A 19227-nucleotide genomic window follows, 5' to 3' on the forward strand; every position below is an offset into this window, starting at 1 on the left:
ATATATATATATATACATACATACATACATATATATATACATATGTATATATGCATATATATATATATAATATATATATATATATATATATATATATTATATATATATATATATAATATATATATATACATATATATATATAATATATATATATATATTATATATATATATATGCATCAGCCGAAATTGCGAGGATGATCCGGTTCTTGACTCAAGATTAGAGGCTTCGAATGACCCGTCCGTTTTTTTTGTGTCGTCTATTTGAATGTTTTGCGTTCTTGTCCCATTTTGTATTTTTATATATATATTTTATACATATAAATATATTCCAGACTTTCTCTGTGGTTTCGAATATACTGTCGGCGGGGAGTTGCGGGGTCGCATTGTACTCATGCACCAATAATCAGGTGTTGACATTAGATAGGAGAATGTTAAAGAAAAACACTTATACACGCTATAAAATTACCCCATAAAAACAGATAAATTAAGGAAGCCATGCTAATATCGGAATACAATGCAAAAAAATGATTGTGCGAACATCAGATACGCCAAAACAAATCAAAAATTGCCGTTAACACGTGGGTATTGGCATAAAAACCTGACGGCCAAAATTTTGACTGCGACAAACAAATACATATGGACTGTTAACGTGTGTAGCCAACGGCCATAAAATTCTTAGCGGTAAAGTATAAAGGAATTCAACCAATATATGAAAAAACAAATATATTCAGTTTTGGGGAATAATATTATGATTTTCTGGAAATGAGGAATATGATTTTTGAACATTTATTGTTGCAGACTAGATGTAAAAAAAGACTAAGAAAATACGAAAACCCTAAGATAAAAAAGATAAAATTTGAACAAAGTCTTGTGTTTAATGAAGCATACATAAAAGGAAAGTTATCTTTATATGTACGTATGTGAATGTGTATGTACGTATAGACTGATATACATATATGGATATACATATATATATATATATATATATATATATATATAAACATATATAATATATATATACATACATGTATGTATATATAGATATAACATACAAACGTACATATATATATATATATATATATATATATATATATATACATATACATGCAAACATACAAATATATACATGCACACACAATTGTGTGCGTTCATAAATATACATTGTATGTATATATCTAATTTGTTTATCCACATAATTGCCTCTATATCTACTTTTGTATGTATGTATGTATGTATGTATGTATGTATGTATGTATGTGTATGTATGTATGTATGCATGTATGTATGTATATGTATGTACGTACGTATGTATGTATGCATACATGCATGCATGTATATATGTATGTATGCATTCATATATGTTCTCTTCTGTCTTTACATATTTAAATTCTTCCTATTAGAAAGGAGTTGGTTCCTAACAATGATACATAGCTCCATCATTGCATCATTGCAATATAAATAAAAATAAACACTGTCACATTTTAAATTTGAGAAAAGTCTTGCATATTTTTACTGTTCCATTGACAGATTGTATTTGTAATGTGCGAGTTGGTTGATTTCCTTTTCTAAAAAACCTAGTTTATCCAGATTGTCACTTAGGCATTTGCTCCAAAACGAAGTGTACCTATTTGTATTGGTATAAATGCGAATTTATAATCTGGAGATAGAAGCTGGTGGTTTCGAGGTTGTCCACTTTCTCTTTGGTTTTCAAAGAGATATTCACATCTCGAGACAGTTGAATTCTTTGATGGTACACAGTTTTTTCTCGTCTGTCCCAAACAACAATGTCCGACTTGTGTTGCTTACACTTGGTATATGTTTTGTTGGGAATGTTCCACCAGTATGTGTATGTATGTATGTATGTATGTATGTATGTATGAATGTATGTATGTATGTATGTATGTATGTGTGTGTAGATAAGTTTTTCTTTTATTCCATCTACGGACTGACGCAAACCACACGAATGAAATTGGGTAAAATAGAAATTGCATAGAAATCCTCAACGTTGACTGCAATTCTAAGTCAAGAGATCAGGTTTCTTACGCACTATGACACCCTGATTCAACCTTATAATTGACTATTTTAAGAGCTCATAATTCCGTGGAATACCCACTCACTAACTCTATAATTCAGGGATAACCAACATTTTTCGAGAAGCGGACCGTACAAGAGATAGCTACTAAAAATCTAATAGAAATTTTTCGTTATGCGAAGGGCGGCGATCCGGCGGAATTGTCAACACGCAGGGCAAAATCCTTAGGGGAATTCCGTCCGTCTTTACGTTCTGAGTTCGAATTCCGCCGAAGTATACTTTACCTTTCATCCTCTCGGGGTCGATAAATTAAGTACCAGTTTATTATAGAGTCGATGTCATCCCTCGAAACTGTTGGCCTTGTACCAATATTTGAAATCAATTTTCCGTTAGGTGAACCATTAAGAAAATCTCATGGACTACAGGTAGCCCATAATGGATAATTCAATCGAATGAAAATTCAGTAAGTTGATCCACCACATGAAAACACCTATCATTCGAAGTGACAGCGGCTATGTTCTCTTTTATTTACGTGGCAGTTCACAAATTTCTTATGTCGGACTGTTATGAAAAGCTGATCGAGGAAACATGAGCAAAGACCGTAAAGAATAATTTGATTAAAAAAAACTGACAGTTATTGTTAGCAAATTGAGCAACTATGTAGAACATCGCTCGCTCGTTCGGACAAAGTTCTTATTTACGTAGCGTATCTGAGTGAGTATGTTTGTGTGTGTGTGTGTGTGTGTGTGTGTGTGTGTGTGTGTGTGTGTGTGTGTGTGTATTCATATGCTTGCATAGTAAATATTTGATTTATAGAAATCATCACCACCTCTAGAAAGTGTACTACAATTACCAAATATCATTTGAGACCAGCTCTACTTGAGAAGGGGAGACAATTTCAAGCCTCAACTAATTCTCCGCAGCTGACACACCATTAAGGCTTTTGTCTGCAGATGAGCGTAGATAAATTAAGAATTGACAATGAATGGTATTTGGTATATATGTATTCGTATCTCCTCTGCTCCTTATATACATGTCACTGACCATTCTCTTTTAGTCTCTTAGTTCGTTAATTGTTCAATTCATATACATACATGGTGGCTGCCCCCTCGTTATCGAGTATGTTCATTGCACGAAGCTTAATCAATGTTGTTATCGTGCAATGCCTGTGCAAGAAGATTTTTTTTTAAGTGAGGAAAGGCTGTGCGCTGAGTCAATCCCACTCAACTAAGCAACAGCAGCCATAATCCGAAAAGAAGAACAAGTCAACATCATCGGTAACCACTGAGCCGCAGGTTTTATGTCGGAGTTATCCCAGTTACCTGAGTTATCTTTTCCTAGAAGGATGCCCTAACAAAGGCTAGGAGTCTTTCACTCCCAATGGTTTAACCGCGCGATCGGGTATTCAGTCCGATTATTTCTATGTCCCCGCGCATGATACACCCTTAAAACATTTATTGGATGGCTGTTGATTCTCCGCCTTTTGACGGGTTTTGTTTTTCATGCCGCAGGGTGTCCAATAAACACCCTCCTCACCAAGCAAGCTTGGTGGGGTTGCCGGTTTAGACGCCGACGGCCCGACCATGCAACAGGTTGTACTGGGTTACATGCTACCAGTAGCACACGAAAGTGACCTGACATAGATAGATAGATACATACTTACATACATACATACATACATACATACATACATACATACATACATACATACATACATACATACATACATACACACATACATACACACATGCATGCATGCATACATATGTACGTAAGTGTGTGTATGCACGCGCGTACGCGCGCCTGTACTGGCCAACAGTTAGTACAAGGCCAACAGTTTCGAGGGATGACATAAGTCAATTACATCGACTCTATGATAAACTGGTACTTAATTTATCGACCCCGAGAGGATGAAAGGTAAAGTATACTTCGGCAGAATTTGAGCTCAGAACGTAAAGACGGACGAAATTCCCCTGAGGATTTTGCCGGGCGTGGTGACAATTCCACCGGCTCGCCGCCCTTCGATTAACGAAGCTTTTGGGCTGAAACAGGCAAAGGACTAAAATGTGTGTGTATGTGTGTGTGTGTGTGTGTGTGTGTGTTGTGTGTGTGTGTGTGTGTGTGTGTGTGTGTGTGCGTGCGGTGAAGGCGCAGGTCTCGGTGGTTATTGTGTCAGGCTCATAACCATGAGTTAGTGAGTTCGATTCCAGGACTGGGCTGGGTATTGTGTTCTTGAGCAAGACACTTTATTTTCACTTTGCCACAGTTCACTCAATTGTAGAAATGAGTTGCACACACACACACACACACACACATACACACACATACACATATATCTATTTCTATCTATATCTATATATGTGTGTGTGTATGTATGTATGTATGTATATGTGTGCGTGTGTGTATATATGCATAGGTATATGTATATATCTATATATATACTATATATGTACATATCAATATTTGCATATACATTCACATATATATGCATACATGCATACAGATAGATAGACAGACAGACAGACAGACAAACAGACAGACAGGCAGATAGATAGATAGATAGATAGATAGATAGATAGATAGATAGATAGATAGGTAGATTGGTAGATAGATAGATAGATAGATAGATAGATAGATAGAGATAGATAGATAGATAGATTAGATAGATAGATAGATAGATAGATAGATAGATAGATAGATAGATAGATTAGATAGATAGATTAGATAGATAGATAGATAGATAGATAGATAGATAGATAGATAGATAGATAGATAGATAGATAGATATACTTGAACGCAGATTAAGTTTTACCTGGAAATATTCACCGGCTGATTAACTTTTTAAGTTGGTAATGGTAGCAGTCTCCATATGAAAACACTTAGTTACAAATCTGTTCGTTGGGCTAAAATACCTTCACAGGTGAATGACGTTTTGTAAATGTTGGTGTATTTGTTGTTTCCGTAGTATTAGTAACACCAAAACAAGCCTACAGCAGTAGGAGTAGCAGCAGTGGTTTCTATTGTGCTTGAAGTTTTGGTGGTATAACTTGTTATATTTTTATCGTTGGCTTTATCACTTACGTAGTGTGACAAAATATTTCGTGTAATGGATTGAAATGAATGCTTTGATTTATTTACATTCTGAGTTCAAATCCCGCGCGAGATTTATCTGTTTACTAGCAGTATCGCCCGGCGTTGCTCTGGTTTGTTTCGACCCTTTAAAATTGGAATTTTTGAGAAGTAAAACTTTTGCATAATGTAGCTTGTTATTCTCTTTAAGTGAACATTTTTCTGGTTGAAATACACCGAAAAATGGCGACACAGCAGTCAAAAAATCGTAAAAAAATAGGGATTTTCATAGAAAAACAGTACCTTTTTGATGTAAATAATTTTTGGTCTTAACACGGTCCGATTTGAATTCTACGGATGGAAGAGCAAGCCTTCTTCTATCATACTCTCAATTTTGGTCAACTTGCGCAAACAGGGACTCGGAGAAGTTAGTGTTAGTTGAAGGCTACCAAACTTGCCTTACACAGACAACTTCAGCTTTATTTATAGAGAGATTTATTTATTTGTTTATCTATTTACTTTAGTTACATGATTCTCTGATCGATAAAACAAGTATCTTTCAAATACTGATGCCAACATTATTGACCCGGCTTTCCACGAAATTTGTGATCTGCTCTTTGTATTAGAAACCGGCGGAAATCGTGGATGTCAATGACATACAGCAGAATTACGAAGAAGGAATGTGTGCAGGTATTAACCAGGGCAAATCAGTGGGCCTCTAGAATCACAATACGATGAAGGGCACCGGTTTTTGTTAGGGAACTGAAGAGTCCAGTTAAAGCAATTAGGATCCACTTTCTGAAAAATTTGTCTACTGCTAAAAATTGCCTCCAAGACATTCCGAAAAACTGTCGTTGATGACGCTCTGGCACGCACTAAGGTTAACACTAGTAGATAGATTTCTATAGTTGCGACACGTCTTTCCGTTGCTCGTCTCTCAGAAAAATCTACGGTCCTCGGTGAAGCACAAGCCGAGATTTAGAGTTTGGAATCTGCAATGTTTCCAGGCGCTCACTGCAACTGCTCCAACAGTAATGGATGGAATGTCAGACCTCGCATTCTATAAAGGATTAGTGGTTTATTTGAACAATGGTGAGTTGGGTTCCGTTCAGGTTTTTCATGAGGACAGCCAGAATAGTTACTTTCAAAATAATTTCAGTGACCTTCAAGAGCTACTGATTTACCATAACAAAAATCAGTGACCTAGCAATACCTTTTCAATCACTGAATTCTTAGACAAAACTATTGTCACTAGTAGAGTTCCAATTTTGAGCAGGCCAGATAATTTCCTTAAAGACAATGAATATATATTCCAGTTAGTGGATGTCTCTGTACTGTCTGACAGCAATCTTACTCAAATAAGATCTGAAGAGGACATCTGAATACAAAGACTTATAACTTAATATTGAAGATGCATGAAAAGAAAATGCAAATAACTGTTATATTTAGAGTTGTCAGTAATTCTGAGTAATTCCATTTTAAATTCCTCCAAATTAGTCCAGAATATTCGTCAAACGTTAGACTTTTCTCCTTTAAGGCAAACAAATTTATCCCGCCTTTGATCAGTTTAAACTCACTAATGGTCAGATGCAGACTATCATTAGTCCCCTCCAGTCGTGCTATTTGCTACAAAATATACAGATGACTGCCTTAATAGATATGGCTTTATAACTGGTAAAACAGAATTAATAAGGAACGTGTAGAAATTTGTTTAGTTTTGCTTAACAAAAGTAACCAAAAAAGTGTGAATCTTTATCCATTTTAAGGAAATCTCCAGTTTCCTGTTTATATTTAGACAAGGGTTTGGCTGATTTTTGTCACCAAGGCAATCTTGCAAAACATGTCACTAAATTTGCTGATAAATATGAGCCACACCTTAAAGCAGTGAATCATACGTTTCCTGTCACGAATTTCTATTTAAAAATATATTATGGGAAGTTGCTAAAAAGATTAGCAGATAAACAAATGATAATTCCCAGATAGATTACATTCACAAAAGTAAAGGAAATTAAGGCATTATTCTAGACATTATTCTATGCTATTTCTCATCACTGCAGGAAATTTTGACTAAATATGATTGCGAGCTTAAATGTGGTCGTAGTAAAGTTGTTGGTAGTGATGGTGGTTCTCAGACGCTCTATGACGAGGCAGATCCAGTCGCTTGGTCAAATGAGCAATCAGCTCCTGAATTAACATGCAAGTGGTTGGACATTGCACGGATAAATGTTACTTTCCAGAATCGGCGGGACAGACTGCAATAAGACTATACTTTTTGAATTACAGATTGACGTACTTTTATACAGATCGATGTATTCCCGTCTATCTAATTACACTGACAAAGTATGGCTTAGCTCAAGGCTATAGCAAATGATGTTTGCTATGTGGAGTGATCATGTTCAGGACTTTATGGATGCGAAGCGAATTTCTTAACTACTCGGTTGTATTGCATCTACGAGGAATTGAGCAAAGGGTATAATAAAATTCCTGTGAGTATATCTTTCGAAACATATGTGATGAGAAACAGAAATAACCGTAGTGAGCTGACTTTAAGATATCGCTTCTATCTACAGCTGAAGCCCATTTACGCAATCAATCACTCAACCTTTCACCTCCTCTCTCTCTCTCTCTCTCTCACTCTCTCTCTCTCTTCTCTCTCTTTCTACTCCTCTCTCTCTCTCTTTTTCTCTCTCTTCCTCTCCTTTTTACGCGTGATAATCACTGGTAAAAGTGAGTCTCATTATCTACTGGGAAGTTAGAAAAGTAGTAGATTGTGCCTTCGTGTAATATTTCTTGAGCAAGTCATTCTGGTACTTAATTACACTATGCTACGTGAGGTGGGAAGCTGAAAAGTCCCTACATTTAGGTAAAAGAAAATACACTTCAACATGGCTGTTCCGTTCGATCGGAATTTACTGCGATTTTTTAACCCCAAGATGGCATCTCTAGCTGCGATCATCTCTTAGAGAGATTTTAGAACCAGCTTTTTAGCTTATATATATACATACATACATACATATAATATATATATATATAATATATATATATATATATATATATATATATATATATATATATATATATATATATATATATATATATATATATATATTATATATATGGTTAACTGTGGAGTATGCCTCGTTGAGTAATTGCTACTTCCGAGGAATCATTTGTAGCCGAGATTTTATCTGTTCCATTCCCTAAATTTGGATGTTTATTCGCATACACAGAAATCCTAGTTGGTAACTGTAAGTTATAAAATAACTTTTTTCAACTTATCGAACTTCGATATGGGAAAAATGTTTCAAACTTCTATTCCAATAAAGCACTACTGTTCCTGAAAGTTGATTTTTATACCTTCTACGGACTGCTCGAAGTTTACTAACTTCCTGCACCTGAATCCTTGGTTCTTTCCTTTACATACCATTATATATATATATATATAAAGAGAAAAGGGAAAGAGAAAAGAGATATGGAGATTTCACAAAAAAACAAAAGACAAAGACAGGTGGTGTAAACGACAAACAGATGTATTAGTTTAATGCTCGGGAAGTGAAAAAGTCTTTAATGTTTTGAACTTATGCTCTTCCACAGAAAGGAACATAGAAAGAAACAAGGAGAGAAAATAAAGAATGTGTGGTGGCTAGTGATATATCATGTGTGTGTGGTGTGTGTGTGTGTGTGTGTGTGTGTGTGTGCGTGCTTCAAGCTACTCCAAGTTCCATACTTGCAAAGTTTAATATTTGGTGATTCAATCAGTTGAACAAACCGATATGATGAAATTTGAATCCCTGACAATGATTAAAATTAATAGCAATTTGGTTCTATTAAATGTATTGTGTACTACCATCAGTAAATGTTCCGTTTTTTATTTCTAAAGAAATTGATCGACAACACCAAATATTAAATACACACTCACATACACACACATACGCACACACACACACACATATATATACATAAACACATATATGCGTATAGGCATGCATCTGTGTATATATGTCTCTACATATGTATGTTTGCTTGTGTGTCTGTATTTATTTCTAGATTAATATTCTCATCTATATACATTTATTGGGATATGTTGGTATATATATACGTGGTTACATAACTACATATGTGTATATTAATACATCTGCAATGACTCTGTTATGAATATATTGGAATGCTTGAATATGCAATCTATAGTAGCAAAGCTTATTTCGATCCAACTTCTTTTTTTTTAAAGCCAGTTGAACGGATTTTTGCTTTAAAAAAACAACTTGTAGCATTAACAAGTTTTGACCTCTATCTAACTTGCACTCTGTTACTAATCGAACTAGTGTTATCTATAAACATTCTTTTATCAACCCGAAAATTCCACAACACAATCCTCTATACAATGAATCTGGATCAGTCATAAGAAAGCATTCAGCTATCACCAATACTGATTTGAATAGGACACTTCTGTTACATGAACCCCCGTATAAGTTTACTTCATACAACTTGCCCTAACATACATGGCTGGTTAAACTGAAAATTACTCGATCAAACCAGTAAAAGGTTCCCGCCACTCTTCCTTCCCCTCACAACATCTGCTCTTCTTACTCTTCCCTCTTCTGCCTACAAATTCGTTTATATCACATTTAATTTTCATATATCTCGGTCCACCTGCTCAAACAACCTAAATGTAAGACAGGACAATAGCCAGTAACTTGAATCTTCGAAGTTACTCTCAACATTTTCTTTGTCAAGCGCGTATATGTATATGTGTCTGTCTGTTTATCTAGATAGCTATCTACCTCACTGATTTGTGTATATGTTTGTGTGAGTAAATACATATGTGCATGTTATGTGTATATGTGTATATATATATATATATATATATATATATAATATATATATATATATGTGTGTATACATACATACATACAGAAATATGCGTACATATATGCATATTCATACATATACATACATACATACATATATACATACATACATGTGTATGTATGTGTGTGTATGTAAGGTGAGATGAGAAATTTATGCCTCATAGATCTTCATAACAGGTGGTTACTGCGAGAAGAGGAGAGTACACGAGCCAATATTCGTTTCTTTATTGCCCACAAAGGGCTAAACATAGAGGGGACAAATAAGGACAGACAAACGGATTAAATCGATTACATTGACCCCACGGCATAACTGGTACTTATTTAATCGACTCCGAATGGATAGAAGCCAAAGTCGACCTCGGCGGAATTTGAACTCAGGACGTAGCGGCAGACGAAATACCTATTTCTTTACTACCCACAAGGGGCTAAACACAGAGAGGACAAACAAGGATAGACAAACGGATTAAGTCGATTACATCGACCCCAGTGCGTAACTGGTACTTAATTTATTGACCCCAAAAGGATGAAAGGCAAAGTCGACCTCGGCGGAATTTGAACTCAGAACGTAACGGCAGACGAAACACGGCTACGCATTTCGCCCGGCGTGCTAACGTTTCTGCCAGCTCGCCGCCCTAACACGAGCCAATACTTCTGAAAAAGAGGACGCGTTATTCTGTTGAGTTAGCGTTATTTTGTAGCATATTTTTAAGTATTGGGTTTTGTTTTGGCAGGTTCAGAGTCATTTCGTTTCAATGCGATAGAGATGACGACTAATCATTCGTTGACACTGACCCTTACTGCGATCCTTCCAAGTATTGTGTCTGTTTGTCAGTAGCCATAGAGGAGTTTCTCGAAATGTTTTGCTCACTGAGGCTCTAGATGAGAAAGAGAAGAGAAAATATAATTATGCGTTAGTTATTAGAGCAGTCGACCGGGATTTTACCTAAATGTCCGACTTCATTTTCTACTTGGCGTTGTCTCTCCTGTGGAAAGTGAAATAGGAATTAACACTGCAAAAGTTCATGATACCATTCGCCCCGAAATCTGGATATATTGTATTAAAGCGGATGGCATGTGAGGCTTACCACCAGTGCTCGGACATTAGTTGAAATACCAAACTATCTCTCTCTCTCTCTCTCTCTCTCTCTCTCTCTCTCTCTCTCTCTCTCCCTCTCCACATCCTTCAAAGGCCAAGTTTTGAAAGAGAAATAACACGTTAGATAATGTAGTATGTAGTATACACACCGAGACACTACCGGATAAAAAATAAACGAGATGGTCAGAACTAGAATGCTTTTGATCATAGATTTGTCTGGTCTGCGCTGGATATATTTATATTTATATTCAGGTTGATGGATGACTTACTTAGTCAGGAAAACGTTGAAAAATATCTTAAGGTTTTGAGTTATGCCCTTTTATTTTCTGAGATCATTTCCTGTAGTAGTTTACTTAGCTTTTATCTTTCTGAGATCGATAAAATAACACCAATCAAGTACTGAATTTGACTGAACAACAAAATATTTTTCAATGCCATTTACTTGAGATTACTTGTGGCTCTGCTAAATGAAGCGATTTCAACAAGGCCAACACTGAATAATGAAAGCAACACCCAAAGCAACCTGGTCGATCAATCTCCCTCAAACTATAGGCAAACTACCATTTAAAAAAAATAGGAAGGAATCATTACATAATATGATCCTAAATATTCTGCCCAAGCAAACAGGACTGGTCACGACTGGAGTGTATTTGATCATTGGCTTCCTCCATCAGTAATGTCCTGGCTTCAACAACAATCGTAACAACAGCAGCAACCATATTTCCGTATTTATGTTTCATCAAATAATTTTAAAACATTAATTGTCAAATATTTAAGTTAGAGTATTGGCATTCCATCACTTGCCAGGTATATTACGCTTCGCTTTTGTTTCCTTTTTTCCTGCTTTTCAAATAATATTCGATAATTACGTTCCCATCTGCATCGGATGCCCCAGCAGCATTCAAGATGCAGTAATAACAGCGATGTTATTAAGTATAGGAAGAAATAAATACGAGGTCATTTGGGAAGTTATCGTTGTTGTTGTTGTCGTCGTCGTCGTCAGCGGCGGTGGCGGTGGTGGTAGTGGTGGCGTTATGCTGCTTCTTGTGGTTCAGTTCCATGTCAGATCTATCTGACCTTCAAATATGAACGTCCCAGTTGTAACCATCCCACCTTTTATTCAGGATTACATTTTCCAATGTGTCCTTCCAATTTTATGACGGCAGGGTATGATTTGTAAGAAATTTGGCTGCTGTTTTTAGCTGTTCGAGTGAACATGCAATGGCTCATTCCCCCATTTCCTAGAGTTTCTGACCCTGATGGAGTAAATCTTTGATCAGACGCGTTCCAGTCGTGATCATCTCGTTTTTTAGTGTTATACAGGACTGCATTGTTCAGTCTATCATTTTCTTACTTAAGCGAGTAGACTGTGATTTATCTGTTATTTCTAACAGATTAAGGGATCGCCTAGGTGTTGCCTTATTGACTGATGTTGTTTTCAAAGGTTTTGCATAGAGATTTCAGTATTTTCTTGGAGGAGAAACGAATTGAAGTAATTTTCTCTTAGCCAACTCTGCCACTTCAAACACTCTAAGTCGCTATAAGTTAATTATTCAAATATTAATTGAACAATTTTCACAAATTAGATAGTGTAGTAGAAACACAGAACTGAATATTTTGCATTATTTAGTTTTTCAACGGCATATTCACAGGATCTTTAGGGTGTCGGACAAAATACTTAATTCTATTAATTCCAGCACTTAAAATTCTGAGTTCAAATCATGTTGAATTCAGTTTTGCTTTTCGTACTACCGGGTTCGATAAAATAAACTACCAATCAAATAATCCAAAGACTGTAAACAGTATTTGAGTGGTGCAGGAGTGGCTGTGTGGTAAGTAGCTTGCTTACCAACCACAGGGCGTCTTCTACTATAGCCTCGAGCTGACCAAAGCCTTGTTAGAGGATTTGGTAGACGGAAACTGAAAGAAGCCCAATTATATATATATATATATACATACATATATATTATATATATATATATATATATACACATATATATATATATATATATATATATATATATATATAAGTATATATATATATATGTATGTATGTATGTGTATGTGTTTGTGTGTCTGTGTTTGTCCCCGCCAACATCGCTTGACAACAGATGGTGGGGTGTGTTTACGTCCCCGTTACTTATCGGTTTGGCAAAAGAAACCGATAGAATAAGTACTAGGCTTACAAAGAATAAGTCCTGGGGTCGATTTGCTCGACTAAAGGCGGTGCTCCAGCATGGCCGCAGTCAAATGACTGAAACAAGTAAAAGAGTAGTAGCCAATTTCTGAAATTGCCAGCCTTCTTCCTGCATAAGAAATTGTTATTCAGTTTTCTCTATTTCCCGGGTTATCTTTGCATCTCATCCACACTAAGTCGATAAAATAACTATCATTCATTTAATCGTCTTACACAAAACCACTACAACTCATACGACTTATTCGCCACATTACGCAACTGCAAAATAGTATATTACGTACTCTTTTCCATTCAGCGCTACGGTCAATTGTATTTATGCGTAGCATTTATTTATAATTAGCCTAAAAGCCGTAATCCGTGCGGACTCTTACACTAGCTCGTGCGGAGTGCTAATTGAGCCTGAAGCCTGAAAATAAATAGAGCCAAATAGCATGACTATAATACGTTTATAGTGATTATATACCCGGTCGTATTTGACCAGAGGTGAAGGACGGATGAGGATTAATGCAATCATTCTATTGTTCTAGTCCTAATTTGAATTCCAGCTGTTGACCAATTTTTCTCATAGTTCTTATCTCGACGTAAAATTAACGAAGCGAATGTCATTTATCTCCCCCCTTGATCTATGATGTCCTCTGACAAACGCCAAGCAAGATTGCGTGAATCAGTTAAGCTTTACTTGCTAGAAATAGCAAAGTGCTTTTAAATCAAATCCCAATGCTGGATTTCAAGCACCATATGAAGGGCAGCTTTTCAATCCCGGGATTATCCTGATTCCAAAAGGATATATGTCTATGTAGAGCAAATGTACAGTGAGATACAAGGACTCCAGACAGACAGAATTTCGCTTTTATTACAATAGATTAAATGGAATGCACCAGACAAATTAATGCTTTTTTTATCGCTATCTTTCATCGTAGTTCTTATTCCAGCTACTGATATCTGATATCTGAGATTTCATTTTCTTTACTGCACACTCATTTTTCATTATTAATAACTCTGCTATATTGATGCATAATCTAATAATTAGAACTATGCAATAAGTTACCTAACGCCCCAGATACTGTTATAGAAGGAGGATTTCACTTTGCTGGACACCACTGGAAAAGTAAAGAAAACTGCTTAGTGACAACCCACTTCGCGAAGTGGCAATGATCACATTGGTTGGCCAGTAAATAAATTTCACTGGATATCAATGAGAACAACGATTACATGCAGTGGAAGATAAACATGGATGGAAGATCAGAATCATTTAAGTATATGTGCAACAGCAAGGTGGTGATGCTTCATTAGGTGGACTAATGCACCACACATCTCATAATGAACGTAAAGCAAAGAAATTAAGGAAACAGTCCTTACTCTTGTGCTTCACTTTTTGTGTTTGCGTTACGCTGAGTGTGTATGTGTGTCTGTGTATTTGTGTGTGTTTGTTTGCGTTTCGCTGTATGTGTGTGTCTGCGTATGTTGGTGCGCTTGAATAATTAAATTTCAACACTTCTTGAAATGAAACCTCCTGTGGCTGCAGGATACCTAATTTAGCACCAGATAATTGATATGTGGGTCACATTTTTAGAATATAGTTAAATCAGAAATAAAAAAGGAGAATATTCTAAAATTTCTAACTGAAACCACATTAACATTCTAATTCTTTAAGATCTAGAAAAGCTACAACCAGTATGAGAAATGTTTTACAAAGGTATCATTTACATTATCATAACATTCCGTTGGTATATTGAAAATTGTTGTCTACTAGTTTTAGTAGCAGCAGGTTTTATATTTTTAATGACCTAATTCGCTGTTTATATGTTTATATCTTTATGTATGTGTGTGTGTGATTGTATGTGTGTGTATATATATATATATATATATATATGCTAGCAGCTAAGCCCGGTTTCACCTGCTCTATTTGGATGATGTGGCTGTGACCGTTTTCGTTCGGTTAGGCATATGTGAATGAAAATTAAGTTTAGACCTGTACATGGTAGCTAGCCCTGGTAGAAATAGCAGCCAAATCTCCCTCAAAACACCCTACTGTCTTAATCCGACAATTCTGTCAATTATTTAGTTTGGATGAGAAACTGTAACTAAAGATTTAGATTATTAACCCCACAAACAGGTGAAAGAAGAAATCCAAAGTTTTGGCTGACTGTCATCCTGTACTCCCACCTTGTTGCTAGCGAAATGGAATATGCCGGCTGTGTGAGCAATTGGTTGTTTTAATGGCGGAACAAAGAGGGGAATTCCATTAGAAAAGTTTTAATCAATTTTCTCGGTAACTATGGGGGCTAGGAAAAAATACAAATCGCATTCCAATCTATAAAGCAGTCTCTACATGTGTGCCATTTTTCACGCGAATCCACACAGCCGTTTGGGTATGAACCTCAAGACAAGAAAGAATACAACGATCGCCCATGTCCAATTTATATTATATATATATATATATATATATATATATATATACATATCTGTATCTATCTATATATAATACACACACACGCACACACATACATACATACATGCCTACATACATACATACATACATACATACATACATACATACATACATACATATATATATATATATTTACATACATATATATATATATATATATATATATATATATATATATATATATACAGAGGGGTGGATAAAGATACCTTCGGTCATGAATGACCACGGAATTGCACCTAGAAAGTTACCCTTCGAGGCACAAGTCCAGGCAAGGTTGTTTATGAAAGACCAGCAGTGACCCATGCATACCGACCTCCCCTCTCCACACCAGTGAAGTTATCCAATGGAAAGGCAAGGGGCCAATACAGCTTGGCACCAGTGATGTTGCAACTCATTTCTGCAGTTGAGTGGACTGGAGCAACGGGAAAATAAAGGGTCTTGTTCAAGAACACAACACACAGCCCGGTCCTGGAATCGAGCTCACTACCTCGTGATTGTGAGACCGGAGCCCTAACCACTGAGACATGCCCCTTCACCATCTAGTGTGGTCACAATGCGGCGAGATTTGACTAGCGCATAGTCAACCACAATGTTAGGTTATATTACTGACCGCAGAACTCAGGCGAAATTTGTACCCAGAAGACATTGAGGAGTATTCACGTACCATAAGATATTTAATTATAATAATGTCATTTATATCAATTGCAAGTCTTTGTTGAAGTTACAGTATTACCGCTGCAACGGCACACGTCATAAATCTTAAATCTTAACACACAACAATAGTATGAAGATATAATAGTTTGACCTCCTTAACCTTAGCGAATTATAATTACCGTTACATTATCAGAAACCATGCATACATACATGCATACATAGATACAAACATACATACATACATACATACATACATACATGCATACATAGATACATACATACAAACATATATACATACATACATACATACATGCATACATACATACATACATATATACATACATACATGCATACATAGATACCTACATACAAACATACATACATACATACATACATACATACATACATACATACATACATACATACATACATACATACATACATACATATTTATATATATACATACCTAAAAGAGGGTATAATATGCCCTGTCCATAAAGGAGAGAGCAGAGCAGATGCTAAAAACTACAGGCCCATCTCTCTGACCTCACATGATAGAAGACAATGGAACGCATTGTCAGAAAAAGGCTGTTCGCGTTCCTAGAAGAAAACAACCTTCTCACAAACACGCAACATGGCTTACGTCCAGGGAGGAGCTGCCTGACACATTTGCTGCAGCACCATGACTGGGTACTGGAACAACCGCTAAACCAGACAGCTGTAGACGTGATATACTTCGACTTTGTTAAGGCTTTCGACTAGGTTGATCATGGCATGATAAGTCACAACCTGCGAAACTTTGGTGTCACCGGGAAACTGGGAGAGTGACTGCATGATATTCTGAAGGGCAGGAGTCAGACACTTGTAGCCAATGGTGCTCATTCTGAAGAGACACCAATTCTCGGCGGAGTCCCACAAGGAACTGTACTAGGGCCACTACTATTTGTGGTGGCCCTCTCAGACATGCTCTCCATGGTACAGTCAGCCAACCTGACCAGTTATGCAGACGACACGAAAAGCATTGCAGGCAATTAGGAACCCAGAAGATATCATAAAACTGCAGAAGACCTGAACGAAATCTACAAATGGGCTAACATAAATAGCATGCAGTTCAATGTTACGAAATTTTAGGCACTCCACTACCGGTCCAACACCAGGCTAAAATCGGAATACACTGGACCAGAAGGTAATAAGATCCCAGAGTCAGAGTGGGTGCGTGACCTGGGGGTTCACATGAGCAATGATGCAACATTCAATGTGCATATTACCAAGATGGTAGCACTGTGCAGGGGAGTGGCTGGATGGATTCTGAGGACTTTCAGAACCAGGAAAAGGGAAGCCTTGCTACCCCTGTGGAAGGCACTCGTTCTCAGCCGCTTGAACTACTGCACCAAATTATAGACCCCAGAGAGTGTGAAACAAACTGTGGAACTCGAAGCAATCCAGCGCCAATACACAAAGAAGATTGACTCGATGCAAAAGATGGGCTACTGGGAGAGGCTAAAGGAGCTGAGTCTCTATTCCCTGGAGAGAAGACGAGAGAGAGAGATGTGGTGATATATATTTGTAAGCTCTTGGAGGGTTTCGCTCCCAGTTTTGAAATTGACAGCTATACACATCCTCGAACTGAACAGCACTGCATCATACCAAAGATCCCATCTTCCTCAATACTCTCGGTTTCAAGGGCCCGCAATTGTTCATCATCGTTCCAGGTACCCTTAGAGATCTACATGGTGTTGATGTGGAGGTTTTCAAAGAACGTCTGGACAGGTTTCTATCTGAGAAGCCAGATGAACCCACATCGCGGCAGGAGACGCAAAGAATGGCAGCTCCGTCCAAAACTTCACCAAAAACAATATCGGAAACAACAGCGAATAACTACAGGTGGTGCATCAGTATGAACTCAGCCCTGTAAAAGATAAAAGATAAAAGATATTGTGTGTGTGTGTGTGTGTGTGTGTGTGTGTGTGTGCGTGCGTACGTGATCAGAGTATAGTTAAAAATAATATCAAAGGAAATTCCCCAGGAATTGCTGATGCATTGCAGGCTACTCTGCTTAATGTGGTGAGCTAAAAATAATCAAGTAATGGAAGTTTTAACAGTAATTAAAAGAAATTTATTTACGTTGAAGAAAATTATCTGCAATAGGAATCAAGGAAAGAACTCCCAAAATTTCAAGTCACCAAAAGTTAGATAGAGTTATGCAAGGGAGGAATGAGTCTGAATGTTGACTGCAGTGCGGCAACTTTAATCATGTTTCAGGTTTATTTATTATTAATATTCCTCAGGATGGTGTAGTCAGCACAGAGCTATCTTACCCTAGAATAACTTGGAAACCTCTGAAATATCAGTATTTGATGGGTTTCTTTTCATTCTGCATTCTGCCTTCAGATCCTAGCGGGATCAATCTTGTCTTTCATTCTTCCAGATAGTTTTAAAGGAATAAATACAACAACGAGGTATCATCTAAACCGGTTAATATCTACCTATACACTTTGTTGCTGCTCACATCCCTATTATCAACGGCGTGTTGGCTATGTCAAGCCCTTATGTTTTCGCATATCCCCGTTCAAAGTAATTAAGTCAGTAGTGTATAGTTTGAGAAAGAATTAACTGCTATTTTTAGCAGGCCGAGCCCACATAGAGGCTTACTCTGTGAGAAATTATTGCTATTGATGCTAAATTTTATGTCAAGTGAAGATTCTTTATTGAAGATACAGTTCCTTTTTAATGTGTTTTATATTCGATGTCATGGATCTAACTTCTATTGTCAACCGACCATAGAAAAAAATTAAAGGTCATTCGTAAGCCATAGGCTCATAAAGCCGGTTTCCTTTGATTCTGTGGCGTATATATTCT

General features: G+C 36.7%; 1 long non-coding RNA gene across 4 annotated transcripts in view; it reads right to left on the reverse strand.

Annotated features, from left to right (window-relative positions):
• Positions 1–19227, reverse strand: part of LOC115211007 — a 56126-nt gene that overhangs the window by 26478 nt on the left and 10421 nt on the right. Inside the window, exon 1 of one of the 4 annotated variants that reach the window (XR_004998937.1) lies at positions 4829–5072. The exons of 1 other annotated variant lie outside the window; for it this stretch is intronic. This is a non-coding gene — a long non-coding RNA (uncharacterized LOC115211007). Of the gene's footprint in view, positions 1–4828; positions 5073–19227 lie in introns of those variants that run through there. 2 more of the 4 variants (XR_004998936.1, XR_003881457.2) reach the window with 2 other exon arrangements.

Source organism: Octopus sinensis, linkage group LG4 (genome assembly GCF_006345805.1).
Source record: "Octopus sinensis linkage group LG4, ASM634580v1, whole genome shotgun sequence".
Lineage (NCBI taxonomy): Eukaryota > Metazoa > Mollusca > Cephalopoda > Octopoda > Octopodidae > Octopus > Octopus sinensis.